Source organism: Temnothorax longispinosus, chromosome 3, assembly GCF_030848805.1.
Source record: "Temnothorax longispinosus isolate EJ_2023e chromosome 3, Tlon_JGU_v1, whole genome shotgun sequence".
Classification (NCBI taxonomy): domain Eukaryota; kingdom Metazoa; phylum Arthropoda; class Insecta; order Hymenoptera; family Formicidae; genus Temnothorax; species Temnothorax longispinosus.
In genome coordinates, this window is record NC_092360.1 from 7,613,106 (window position 1) to 7,628,708 (window position 15,603).

Below are 15,603 nucleotides of genomic sequence, written 5' to 3' on the forward strand. Positions count from 1 at the left end.
GATAGCACTTACATAACAAAAGGAAATGACTGAAGATGCAGATGGACTGTTTATCAGGATACATAAATTAGCACGTATATTATGTAGCGCTCACATTAGTGATCGATAGTGCAGCGAAAGTTTTTACAATTCCGCAAACGCGCTTAATCACCGCAAATTAATTAATAGCTCGCGCGTCGCGTCGAATCCGTGATGTCTTCTATCACGCTTGACGAAAACAAATTGCTGCCTCCCATTTCGGGTCATTCTGTAATTGTTATCTTTCTTCATCGCGACTCTTCCGCTTTTCTTGCGTCTCGTCAATGAGATACGTGATTAGCAGTCAGGGTCCCTGTGTGTGCAACGCAACGTAACGCAACGCGACGCGACGCGTGAGTATGTAAGCACGCAATTCCTCGCACGTAGAAAACCGCATTCGTATGTCGCGGACGCGTTAGCAGCCGTATCCTAAATACGCAGAGGAACAGCGGTGGACGGCTGTCGCGCAGCTACGCGCTAAGCGCGTATGCTGAGTCGCTGAGTGTGATATACCGGTTGCTCTTGACATTATAGTAACATCATCCGCGCGCGCTTCGGCGATTCGCTCCTCCGCTTGGCGTGGCTCTTGCTCGGACTCGACAGCCCGAGGCATTTTCGTAACGCCGATGGACATACTTAACGTATAACGTAATATTTGGCGAAGCCTCGTCACTCGATGCACACTGATTCTGATGAATGACGGTCGCCCAGCTAAATTACCTCGATTGCCATGCACGGTGACGAAACATTGAGGCTTGACTAGATGTCTTTCGTCCTTTTTTTTCCGAAAGACAGAAAAGTTCGCGTTAGGTAATAATATATTTAATTTGTGAGAATTTTATAAAAATCTCTCTCTGGCGAGTGTAAAAGAATTATCAGATGGATTTTTTTTTCGCGTACTGTGTTAAGTACAGCTACGAACTAGTACAAGACTATCAATGCCTCGATGCATTGAGTACAATAGACGTTATAACCCGTAATTATGTTGTCAAACTACTTGATACGATGAAACAAAGCTTGTCAGGGTTCATTAATGCATTCCTTTTATAGTCGAGCTATATGAGAGATCGCCTACGGCGTGTTTTATAGAAGAGACTCTCGCGCTAAGCTGGCTACATCATGTAATCTGCATTCGATCCACTCTGCGTCCTCTTCTGGTTCTAACGAGCAGAACCGCGTCGCTAGGTGTAATGCACGAAAAATCGATCGTAGCGTTTTTTTTCCTTGAAACATTTATCCAGGTTTCCTTAGAAGGTATCGATTGATGTTTATTTTGTCCCGCTATTATACTCAAGAAACGCAATTACACCCAGGTGACGGCGCACGATAAATCCCCACGAGATGTGGCGCTTAATTTTTTAAGAGTCCCCATCGATCCTGCGCTAGTAAGACAAGGTTACCGTCCCGGTTCGCGATATTGCGAAACCGCGTTTCGCATTCTTTTCCAATTATCCGTCTTACATCTTCCACGCATCTTTTGCGAAACGAGGCCTACTAACGCACTTTTTTTTTATAATCTACGACGAAGTCGATCGTGTGAAAAATAGTCAACTCTTATGAGAAAAACTTATAAGTTGTTCTGCGACAGTTGTAGTCGTATACGATAGTTTGAATTTACTTTCAAACGAGAAAAATTTACTTTCAAGAGAAGTCACAGACTGTTAAAAGTGTATTTTATCACGATATGCACAAAATGATAAATAAGTAAACATAGTTCGATACTGCATTAAGACTAAATCTGATGGAATACGGATTTAGTAATCTAAAGCTAAAACAATTTTTATTTTTTATATATTAAATAGTACAAAGATTTTATATTGCAATACAGTCTGTCTTATTGTTGTTGATATAATCTTTGATATAATTAACCATATTTTGAGGGATATTTTATAAAAATATCCCTCAACACGTTCTTCCTTAAAGAATTGAATGCTGCTTATTTATTATAGAATTCACTATTGTCTTGAATTAATTAATACGGATCGATTTATCGTTATAAACAGCATTTCTTCTGCAATCGTATAAGTTTCGCTGTAGTAAAACGAATTGTGGGAGGTACACGTGTCGGCAAAGTGTCGAGAGCGCGACTTTCGATAGGAACGGGGACAATTTTAAGACCTGTTCCTTCAACAATTCGTTCGAGAGCGGGTAGATAATGGCGCCAGCGTGAATGTAGTCAACCTTGTGCGTTACCTACCACACCCTGATTCTGGATGCAAAAGCCGAGAGCTCGGTTTTCACCAGTTTCAAACACTGGAAGGCCGCAAGTGACAGGAAAATCGATTTTTATTTTTCGTCACGTCACGTCGATAATTTCATTATCTCTCTCTCTCTTTCTCTCTTTTTTTTTTTTACTGTTTTTGTAGCGCTGAATTCATTCGCATCGCAACATTTATCGTTAGTGAAATAGCACACAGCTTGACATGTGTCGTTTTATTGAATATACGATAGAACAAAATATCTTTGTATATATGTATATAAATATATATCATTTACTTATAAATTACATATGTAAATTATAATTATAAGGCAAATACATGTACATAAATTTGCATGCGTACTATTATTTTATCTACGACTTCGGTTAACGAGTCTATTGGTTTCTTGAAAATCTGGTTGCAATTGATACGCTTAAATAGTTTATAACGGCTCTGCGACTTTTAACGAAATAAGATATTATTACTTTAACGACTTTAATGTGGTCAGCTTAGCAACTATATTCATATCAGTAAGCTGCGTAATACTAGTGCTCGCCATTCTCTCACGCAATATAATATTGGTAAACCCACGTTGACATTTAGTTGGCGCACTTTTTATAAGAAAAACTGATTTTCTTGTGATTGCACCCTGTATAGCGAAATAATAAAACGTGAAATAACACACGAAAAAACGTTATATTGAGTTTCGAAATTATTAGAAATGTTTATTACATATGTTTACTAAGCCATGTTTTTCGAATACTTTCAACAATTTTCAAAAATAGCATTTTTATTTCTGGCTAATATTATGTTTTAATTTAAAAATTTACAGACATTATTTTACTTAATATGTAACATACAATAGTATGTGAATAAATTGCGAAGTCATGCATTTTTGAATATCTCGAAGGTAATAAATCTTCACTGTAAAAAATTCATCAATACTATATAAAACTACGTTTTGTGCGATATCATTTTTATATAAATCAACAAGTCGATACAACTAGAATCGACATAACTGTGCATAATCCGAGATAATCCTAAATCTAAAAAAGATATTGTATTATACATGCTCTAAATTCTCTCAGGAAGTTCATCTCACACATACCTACTTTATCGAGTCAGGAAGTTAGCGTCTTCCTTTCTGTCTCAATGTCTAGAATAGAATTATCAGTCGCAGTGGCTTGACCACGATGTTATTCCGTTTTTTAATTGCACAACATTATATCAGTCTATAAAAAATCTACGATGCAATCACAGAAGTTGTTTATTGCTGTTGCTGCAAAATGCGATGGCATAATATAATATTTCGTGGTAAAAAGTGATAACTTTATTGATAAACGTTTAGAAATTTTCATCGTATCGAGAATGAAATATTGTACATTATAATTTCTATACGTCCGGCGAAGTTCCAATAATAATATCTGGAAGCGAATGTTATTATTAATTGAATTACAAATTTAATCGGACGCGGAGGCAACCGAACGTTTATCATTAATTTGATTATAATGCTGTTGCATTATGCAGTGTCCCACTTTGCGTGTCGAGTTTACTGTGTTTTTATATCGAATTTCGTGTTTCGTTAATAATTGCAATAAATAGGAATTATAACAGGGAAACAACAACAGGACGCGAAGGAAAAGAAAAATGAGAAGGTCGTCTTGCATGAAGTAGAAGTTCTGCACTGATCATATAGAACAAAAGATACTGATAGTATCGAGATCAATACGTGATGCATAGGATCACGCTTCCCAAAAGGGCGATTCGATCGCGGCTGCTCAAGTTATCGTTTAACGACGAATGACGGGTTGGCGTCCGTTCTCTGGAAAGCAGCAACCGCGTAATCAGCAACAGGTGTCGTATGAAAACTCGCGGTGCAGGTAAATCGATCGTAGGGATCACGAAAGCGAAAGCGCGTGTAGAATTTCGACGTATCGTACGTTTGTTGACCCGTCACTTGGCTCGAGCTGCTGATCAGCAAAATTTTTTCGTATTACCTGCTCGGACACGTCTCTCGGTAGATCGATACAGATAAACTAAGCTAGTCTTTTCGGAGACTATACGAGATGTCGCATTATCGCTTGATTAAATTTCAACGAGAGATTGTTAGCAAATCTAACGTGAATTGAAAGACTGCGTCTCTTTTCTATTATTATTTTTCAAACTTTTATTATTTTGACTATTAACACAAATATTATTACATATTTTATAAATATTTTATAAAATTTTGTCGGTGATAATTTTCTTAGATGGCCATTCTGTTTTATTTAATTGTAAGATCTAATATTTTCTTATGGTTTACGCTTTTTTTGTAAAACTTATAATTTTTCCATGATTAATTTTTATCGTCAAAGATTGCAAACAAATTTAGGAAAAATGTTCCAAAACGGGATATTTTAAACACTATATACTTTCTTTTCTTTTTTGTTCTACTCTAAAAAGGTTCTAGAGTCTTTAACATTATATAAATTCTACTCTTTGTTCTATAAATTCATTCGGCCATAGAAGAGATTTCATAAGACAAGAGTTAGTGTATGAGAGTAAGAAATGATTTCATTATTCGCTCACACTGACTCTTGATTTCGTACAAAACTCACGATACTTTGATGTAAGATATTTACGATATAAAGCTTCTTTATTAACTTATGTCGCCCCATTGAATATTAAATGTTCTTTTACTCAAGCTTTATTTATTTTATTTGCTTATCATCTATGTTGTACGCAGATTTAAGGTGGTTTTGACGTTTCTGATAGGATGTTGCGCGTAACCGAGTAATTTATGTTCCACTCAAACCATGGTGTTAGCCACATGTTTGTTACTTCCCGTAACTAAACCGTCTGTATGCACATAGCGAATGATATCTGCAGTCGACGTTACTACGGTGTAAAGGTCAATTTAAGTAGCAATAGCAACGGGGTCTTGGTATTCAGTCGCTAGTAGGATAACGCGTCGAACAGATCTTATAAGAGCGAGAGATAAGAGAGAAGGTGATGTCGGTGCCGGCGGCAATGAGTTTGTCGAGGGTTTCAATGATATCCTTGAGACACCGAGTCCCGTATCATTTTACCGCGCTCGAGTTTACTCGAAATCTCTTCAACCTTCGCGAGGATCGTTACCGTACCGCAGTGAACTTGAGAGAATCTTACGGGTGAATAGAAAATTAGGATTTCAAGCGAGATCGCGCGTATAAATGTATACGAATCTGGCTAGACTTAATCTTCGACTTGTGCGGTTAAGATGCGAAAGAGCTTGTTTGAATGTACAAAATATAAAATTCACAGCTATTATACATTTGCATCTTTATTATTTATCAGTTTTATATTATATTTTTATATCGGATCAAACAGAGTATTTATAACTTTGTCATATCAGGATATGTAAAAAATTCTATTTTTATTCTATTATACTCTATTTACATATTATTTACTATTTTATTTATATCACTTACGCCGTTATGTTTTCTAATAATGTTACACGCTAATTTTTGAAAGTATAGCGTCAAAATACACTTAAGGTGCACTTGATAACATGAGAATAATTATCAGTTTAAAAATTGACGTTAAAAAACCTGCGCGTGATTTAAAACTATCGCACCTCTTATCGGTTTACTTAAAAATATTGCACGCACTCTTCATACCGGAATCTGAAAATTCTTCGTCGCATATCTCGACTTCGTAAAAGTTCGCGCGCGAACAATATATATTTAACCGATCGCGAGTGACATTCTGAAGAAAGGTCATAGTCCTTGTTTCTCCGGTAACTACGATGAAGTGGACATTGTAAGAGCTTGTTGCGCATTACGTTTTTCGGGCGCTTTACTTTGGAGAAAGAAGCGAACGTTAGGAGAAAGGTAATAAATGTCAACATCAAGTAAAAGTTATATTCGGAGAATAATTTAAATAACTTTTTGCATACAAATTAAATACGATTTAATGCATTTAGATTAAATATATCATGTGTTTTTCATTAACTTATGAAGATGCTATTTGCTTTTGATGTAACGGGACCACATTTATGCGAAACTGTGTCTCGTAACCTTAATGAATTTTATTGTAAGCTCATAATAATACATAAGCATTTGCTAAAATTGATTACATACACTGTTTCTTGAATGATGGAAGAAAATTCGAACAAAAATGTTTACGATTCAGAAGTAGCACTATTTTTTATGTAAGGTATTTATACTTATTGATGACGATAAAAGTTCCAGTTTATATTTTAATTTAATCAGTTTACGCTTGATTAAAATTTATGAAGTTCCAGAAAACCGGATTTACATCACTTTCAAACTAAACAGCTTATGTATTTATAACAGCTTACGGGTGTATATATGAATAATAATGAATAATTATTTGCTGTTCTGAACTTACTTCAATGTTCCCGCACACAAAGACACATAGTTATACATTATGATACGTTTTCGATAATCGTACATTGTTTCGGTAGCATTAAGGCACATAGAAAAACTTAAGCAGTAAAACTCAAGCAGTAAGCAAATCGACCAATCACAGTCAAGAACTTAAGGCACGGCCCTAAGCGGTAACGAATCCATACCGTTGATTTCTTAATACTGCTTAAGTTTTACTGCTTAAATATTTCTATGTGCCAAAGCCCTTAATCGTCCGATTTCTCTTCGTTACGAGAAGACGTGACGATTAATGCTACCGAAACAATGTAGGTACATGGAATATTCATCCTTATACGGAGCAGTTCAAGAATACCCAGCAATTTCGCGATGAGGAAAGCTTTTTAGGTAACGAATCTAATTGTTGGAATTTTACGTTGCTGACGTAAACCCACCGATCAATTACTCGTTACGTGCGTGCTTTTATCGTCCATATATCGTTACTTATTGTAATAACGCAAGCATAAAAATACGGACATACGTTTCACCGTTTCGCAATGGGAATTTTTTTTTCTAATATTTCCAACGCTCGGCATTATCTATGAAAGTAGCGGCCTAGCCGCGCTTTAAACGAAGTGAAATACACGCACTCGCTTATCATCGATTGCATTCCCGCTAACGTTGGTACGTTGGTACGGTTGTGCAAGATTGTCTCACCTACCGTAACGCTCGCGATTTACAGGATTATCTTACGCAAGGTAGCGCAAGTTAGCAAGGTAGCACGTGTGAAACGGTTGTGGTGAAGGTTGCTGAATTGAGAGAGATTTCGGTATATGAACATTAGTCAAAGTCAGATAACTGTGCTTAAAGATCTATGAAGTCACAGAGGACGTCGTACGCGATGCGAATATATAACAAGCATTATGAAATTTTAAAAAATTTCTTTGATCTTCTTTTCTAGTTTGAGGTATCCAAAATTGGGTATCCATAAAAACGTTCGCTTTTTAGGTTCACTAATATAATTGTCGCTTTAAATATGATTGTCGATGTTTATACATGTATAAAATATTCACTATGATTTAATTTTAAATTATATATTTAATATAATACTGAATATTATATTAAATTATACACGTACAAATATACACATACACAATGTTTATATTGGAACGCTCTGTATAAGTTACTCCAGTGACACGATGTAGTTGTTGAAACGATATAAATTCTGCGGACGATGAAACGCTCGATCAGGCTGGCCGCGGGTCATTGATTTAGCTGACGACCGCGCTCGTATACCCGCGAGAAGTAGCACCGGCTGTTATATACATTATGCAAAACTTTTTCCCAACCGAACCGACCGACTCGCGTTACGTTTATCCGTTGCCGTTGCCGATTGGATAAGCGTTCCTCGCGTTCCTGCGAAAACCACCGCGATCTCTCTCCGCGTTCCTGCCTGGCGCGGCACCACGACACAACCGCTAAAAACTCCGTGTTGCAAACGAACACTCCGGAACGGAGCGCCGCGCCGGTCTACACAATGCGGCGCGGCGCGGCGCGGCGCTTCGCTTGCGAAAACGTAATTGCGAGCACAACATAAGAGCACACGGTCGCCGTCGTCGCTGCCGTCATCGTTGTTTCGACATTTAATTACCCCCGGCATAATTCGTCGATTTCTGCCGCATTCGTTTATCAGCCGGTGCGAATTACGATACGGCTGAGATCTCGTTGTTATTACGAGTCGCCGGCCGAGACACGTTGGTTGGTAACACAATCCCGCGGAAAAGTGCCGCATCGATCATTTTACGGCATACTCATAACCGATTGACCTATGCACGAGTGTTACAATCGCCTCTCCCGCACTCGGCAGTTTATCGAACGGCGGTCGGTGTCGTGTACAGGCTGTTCCAGAGGTTCCGTGATTCCCGCGCGACAGATTCGCCGATGAAACGAAATTGCGCGGTGGATTTACACGGTTTTACGCTGCCCACGCGCGCGTCGGACAAAAATAAATGAAGTCTTTAACCCTTGGGAAGGAAGTTCCAGAAGTTAACTTCGCGAGACAAACATTCGCGCGGCTATAGGTACTTCTCGCAACAGCGTTTACCAAAATGTAACTTCTCCACGCGATACCCAACGCGATGTATCAGAAATATTGTGCACTGGCCATCGAGTTGATTAGCTACTTCAAAAAAGATTACGGATTGACGAAGGATTTTCGTGCTGGGATTCCCGAATATCGATTGCGCGTGGAATCTTTAGCAAAGGGAGTTGGCGACAATTTCTGAAGTATCGAGGTATTAAGCCTATCACACAATACAGGCAATAGGAACGGGGAATAAGACAGGCAATAACCACATTTCAACTTATCAAAAACTGGGTATTAACGCAATGAAATATGAAATAGGGCCTTAATAGGCAATAGGAACAGAATTTCGGTTGGATTTCTATTATCTATTTATTGCCTATATCTAAACAATCACAGTACTTCAGTTTTATTATAAGTTGAAGTTAGGGTTATTTTTGTTGCCTGGCTTATTCCCTGTTCCTATTGTCTGTATTGTATTCAAGGTTTTAAGATTTTTGGTGCAAGTACCTCGAGAGAACCTTGCATTACGCGGAAAACGTATAAGCGAGGCAGGGACCGGTGACGTATATCGAGTTACAATTTCAATCGGTTTGATGAGAGGGATCGCTCTTTTTTTTCGTGTTATTAGAGAAGCCCGCGCGCGGCTCTGATCGATAAACCTGATGGCCTTGATATACGCGCCAGACTTTTCTAACAAAGTAAAAGTGGACTGTGAGCCGGGCGAGAACGCCAGGCGGGAGGGAGGCCACCTTTCGTAGAGGTTTTAAGAAATTACATGTCGCCGACGGCATGTCTGCGGCGCGGCGGATCGCGGCAAGTGTAATTCTGTCGCTGTCCGACTGTTTAACGAGCGAAAACAAACGGCGTTTCTGCGAGCGATCGAGTTTATCTCTCCTGTACCAGAAGTTGTTCGCGAATGACGAATAATGTTTACAGAAGAAGCGCTCGCGTGTTGCGCACATTTCGATACAATAGCCGTTGCGTAACGCGCGATGGGCGGAGAAAGATGGATGAATGATGTAGCGAAAAGTTCAATGGAACGAGAAATGAAATTTTTTACTTAACGTTTACAATTTTTTTAAGCATAACTTTTTTAAACGATATTTATCATATTTAATATATATTATATTTTATAAATTTTATGTGTTTTATGTAAAGGATAGATAAAATATGTATCATATATATAAGAATTGCTTTTAAAATCAGATTAAAATCGGAATCGACATATGTAAGCATTTAAAATACTTCTATAAATCTCTACGTAGATCAAACTCATTTTTTTAACCTAAATTTTTTATACATTGCTGAAAGAAAAGTAATAAAACTCTACCTTCTAATAATACAGTACGTTACTTTAAAATTACGTTAGCCTATATATAGAACCGATAATTAAACACCACGCACACCGCGAGTCGCAATGCCCGTAGCGACGGAAAATGCCCTGGAGATTGATCTCTCGCTCTCCACACACCCTGCAAGAGTCGCCAGCGACGTATTCAAGGCCACTCGAGGCCGGATCGAGAGGCTCGAATTCGTCGCGTCGATCTCGCGGGCGCGTGATATAGAGAGAAGGAACTCTCCCGAGAAACGTGCGTCCGTGCGCGTTCTTCTCTTTCGCGTCTACGCCTGTCTCTCTCAGTCCCTCTTTCTCTCTCTCTCTCGCTCTGCCTCTCCCGTGGCCCTCTCCTTTCCTCATCTACCTTTCCGTCACGTTCCCTCTCGGTTACCGCCGTTCCGTCTTTCTGCGTCTCACTTCAACATTTTCTTTCTCTCGGCGTGGCAAACCGAGCGCAAACGTCCTTGACGGTCGCTGTAGCGACGGCGACAGCGCAGCGCAGCGCAGCGTTGCACGTCGTTGCGCTTGTGCGCAACTTCTACGCTCCGCTCCTCTCTTCGTATCTCACTCTTTCTCTTGTTATCTTTCTCTCTCTCTCTCTCTCTCTCTCTCTCTTCTCCTTTCTCTCTCTGTCTCTCTCTCTCTCTCTCTTAATGCACACCGCAAGTCACGAGCAACTCTCCACTTTACCACGCACGCGGTTGCTGCCGTGCGCACATTACGTCATCAACACCTTCACTTCGCTCGCGCTGTCCGAGCGCGACGACGCGATCTCTCGTCGTCTCTCGGCCTGCGTTCGTGTCCCCACCACACCGTCGCGGGTCTTAGAATTAGCGTCGTTAGTTTCGCGATCGTTGCTTGAATTTAACCCTTTCATCTTTCCGTTAAAGCGACACATTGGAATTTAACGGATATCACCATCTTGTCGTATTTTTCTATGATCTCTTGCAAAGTTTAAGCTACAATCGAAAAAGAGTTGCTTTGAAATACATTTCAAAAAGTCTAACGACTGGATTTGTCGCTTTGCTTAATTAAAAAAAAAATTATTTTTAAGAAAAAATTAATTTATTGTGAAACTCACTGTTCCTCAATGTATGCTACTTAAAGTAAGTGTACTAATAATGTCTGGACATTTTTATCATTTTAGTTCTTAAATAAATTATAACGCGAATTAAAATCAAAGAATCAAAGATAAAAATATTTTTTTGTATTGTATTTTTATTTTTGATTTTAATTCGCGTTATATACTTGTTTAAAAACTAAAATGATAAAGGTGTCCAGACATATGTAGATCTTAAGTGTCCCGGCATTGGTACATTTACCTTAAAATGTTTCTTTCAGGATATATTTTTAGATTTAACATTATCTGCAAGACAAAGTAAAATGATAACGGCGATGCTCTTTGTTTAAGAGAAGAGAAAATTGCAGACCCATCTAATATCAACAAGGCTCGTATGTATACAGAAATTAAAGCTTACGGCTTAACTGAAGCTACTTTCTCGGACATTACATTACCCGGTTCTGAAAGCTTTATTAGTCACGGTGCAAAGTTACCGTCGTAGGTGTGTAATCCTATCTCGTATGCTCTGGCATCGTGTAAATTACAAATTGAATACGTGCGCAGCGACTTAACTCGAACAGGATAAGAGAACCGATTTTACAGCAGCTTTGGATTGTGCTAAATTATTTGCTAGATCTGTTAGATATTACGAATTAATTCAGTGAAATTAATTTTATTTATTTTTACTTTATTTATAGACATATGCACGAATGCATATACTTTAGGATGTTTCACAACTAGAGAAATCAATGTTATACCGTAAATTATTTTTGAGTAAAGCGACAAGAAACCTAAAGAATTTTACAGAATAAATTTTAGGTGAAAATAAATAATATAAAATTCCATCCACTTTTTAATATGGAAGAAAAACATAGTTGTTGAGTTTTATAATACGAAACGTCTTTACTCGCATGTAGAGGAATTGAAATATCTTGAAATTATTGCAAGCTCGAGAGCTAAAGAAACTTAGACAGACTTTTCAAGTAGAATTGTCTGCAATAGTTGGACGATATTCGTGTGATGTGATCTATGTTCAAATGTCAACGATCGCGAACATTTAATGGGAATCCCCGCATCCCCGGATATCTTTTTTACAAATCCCTCTTTCATATGGGAGAAGACGCGTGCTGAAACATTACCATCGACTTGTGAACATCTAAAAAATTTATCATCGCTTCCTTACATTCTTTGCCTAACGATGAATGGCAGGATTGTTACATCGGCGGTATAGCGCGTCCGAGAATAGATTAACCGCCGCTTCGATTTAAAAGCACGACCAACACTATGACGTGAAAGTAACGATCTGATGTCGAGTCAATAACCTGCAATAACTGTTTGACCTAAAATTGTCTTTGGAACCCTGGAAGAGGTTTTTTTTCCGCGGGCAGCTCGGAACCCGCGACGCTCGACCTGCCGCGACGATTGTCTTTCACGCTTTTAAATCAGTCAGTTCTGAAATATATTAATGAGGCGTAGTTTCGTCGACTTGTTAAATTTGATATCGTTTGCGCGTTTTATATATCACGATAACACGACCACAATTCGTTCCCACAGATACGTCCTGATGCTCTACTCGCGTCGTCCGTCTAAACGCAGTTCCTTTCCTGTGCGTTCTTTCCTCGATCATAAATATCCATTCGCACTTATTAGCCTCGGAAGACAATACACGGAAGAATCACCCGCCACACGGTATGAATAGCATATATGAGTAAAAATGAATACAAGCTCGCGTTCGGGAAATCCAGAATTTTTCTTAGTGAGATAATCAGTATCTAACGTGCGTGAGATTACATGAGCAGCAAGTATCGCTTTGATATTTGAGAAAACACGTCCAACATATTTAATGCACTCACGATAGATACTCTGTTATGCAAAAGAAAAACGTATATATATAAAGAGAAAAAAAACGGATTAATGAAAGAAAACATGGGATTGCAGATTTTAATCTGCTTCAAATGATATCTCGACTTCCATTGTGTTTCTGCACTGAGAATTTCTGCGGATGGAAGGGCGAGTCTATGTAGGATCTAGATACGGAAGTATATACCCTTGTTGTAAATATAAATTCCCCGGCATTCGTACTGCGCGTTTAATGACGTATAAATTTTAATATCAAACTTCCACAACCAGAGTTTAATATCAAAGTAAATACTCGCTGTCCAAGTACTTCTAAGTTCAGTCTACGTTTTATTCATACTACTCATTGCCTACGTTAAATTTATTGCGAGCTTTTCGTACGATACGATTGAAACAAAAGATTTTTTCATCCGTTTTTTATCCATTCATTATACGAATTCATAAACGTCGAGGTAATATTTTTGAACTTTATCGATACTGGCGTGTTATTGACAACGTGATTAATAATTCTTTTTGAAGAGACATTTATTCACAAAAGTGGAATTAAAAATATTATTATATTGAATATAGAATATAAAATATAATTTTTTTATTGAATATAAAATCGAAAATTGATTTTTATAGTATTAGTTTTAATATTTTCCATTTCAAGAAATGAAGATAACAGTCACGTGTGCAACAATACAAAGAAATTATATTATCGATATGTTTTTACTTTGTTTTGAGAGTTTTTGTATATCTTTAAAAATAACAAATATCTAATCTAATGTCTAATCTCATTTGATTTCTGCATTTTTCACGTCTTTATATAGCTTTGTGTAAAAATATTAACCCATTTCTCTTGTCATATGAAAAGACACGTACGTCGAAATATCGATTCAATACTAATTACGTCAAATTGATCGCTATCAGGCGTTTGATGTTAACTATCTCCCGTGTTCTATGGTTTCCGCTTAGGTGAGGTCGTCGTGATTAAAGAACTGCACGGAACGACAGTTCGAAGGGAATCCGGAAAACGCGATGGAGCGTAAAGTAGGACGGTAACTCTTGGTGCGCGGAAGGACGTATTTAGCCTATAGGTTACGAGAAACAGACGGCTATAAGCTCTTATCTGACATCGATGTCTATAGTTCGCCGTTTCTAGAAGCTGTTAGAAACGTTCGAATGCGCGTATACCTCCGCGCGCGGAGGAACCGCCGCGCTGGAATGTGGACGTAAGATCGAGGAAAAAAAAAAGAACGACGCTATTTGAAAATTGCAACAATTTCGAAGATAAAGAGCGCAAACAAGGCCGCGTAACGTCTCGAAGTCGTCCCACTTATAGGCAGAAGTAATTGATCCGGCTATTACGTAAGACTTGGGATAGAGGAACGTCGCAACGTTGTCTCTCGCGGCGCATAATGCTCGCCTCGCCTCTCAGGATTATTATAATGTAGTACGCAGCGTGTTTGATTATTATTACCGTTTTACGGAAGTGCGCGGGAAGACTTTAAGCGGAAGTCTGTAGGATTCCTCGGCGTTCTTCGCGTATATCTTTGTACATAATTTTAATTTATATTCTAAGCCATGCAAATTTGAAAAGTATATCGTTACACATAGTGAGTATAATTAAAAGCAACCATTTTAAAGATTGAAAAAAAAAAAAAACATTAATTCGCGCCTTAGGCACGACTTGAAATTATCTATTACGAGCCAACCAAATAGAATCTATTAATTAATTCTGTCTCATAATTTCGGATTTCACAATATCTGAACATTTTTAAGCGCATCACATCAGCCTGCAATTTCTTTCAAAATAAACGTACGCGAACAATTCCTGCAGCTTATAGCGAAAACTTTTACACAAAGAATTTTGCATGCATAATTTACCGTGGCGAGTGTAGCCGAGCTCCTGTCTAATTCTTTACAAGTGCATTTCGTCAAAATAGTTTCGTAATTCCCCTGAAACGTAGGACGCAGACATTAAGAAACTTAAAACGCTTTTTAAATCGTCAGGCGTGCAGGATTGTGACAGGCTGCAAAATTTCAGAAAATAAAGAGACGACTAACGTCTCGGACAATACCGGAAAATCGCGGAAGTCTCGGCGCACCGATCGATCGCGCAACACACGCCACTACTCGCGCGTCGTGGCCTACTCTCTCTTTCGGGCACCATCCGCGATCCCACGAGCGCGGAGCGGCGAAGAGTCACGCGCGCGCGCGCGTGAAAGAGAGAGAAAACCGAGCCTTGCGTTACGCGCTGCGTGTGAGAGGAAAAATCGACGGAATGATGAAAAGCGCGCAGCAATTAGGACAGCGAGAGACGCAAAAGCCGAGTTTGCTCGAAAGCTACAAAAAAAATTCCCTTCGCTAGAGATTCGTCGTTTCGCCGGTTACCCGCGCGTTTCCGCGCACCGCGCCGGCTCGCATTGCGCGCATGTGTCGCCGCGGCGGTCTCCGCGTTGTATAATAAACTCCCGGAGATCGGCGATCTCGGGTCGCGCTCGCGCTGCGACTCCGCGAAGTCCGCGAGCGTGTGTGGGCGCGCGGCGTCACGCGGGGACGGCGACGAGGACACCGCGGCCGGCCGGACTCCGGAGTCCGGAGTCGTCGCGAGTGGGGCAGGGGGTGGGGAGCCGGGAGAGCACGAGGCGGGAGGGGGACTCGTCGCCGGGCGGTGGTGGGGCGACGCGGGTGCGTGCGCGCTCGGAGCGTACGCGTCG

The 15,603-nt window shown here is 39.4% G+C and overlaps 1 protein-coding gene across 1 annotated transcript in view; it reads left to right on the forward strand.

Annotated features, from left to right (window-relative positions):
• LOC139809286 (terminal nucleotidyltransferase 5C) overlaps window positions 1-15,603 on the forward strand; it is a 118,366-nt gene that overhangs the window by 40,452 nt on the left and 62,311 nt on the right. The gene's annotated exons all lie outside the window — the stretch shown is intronic.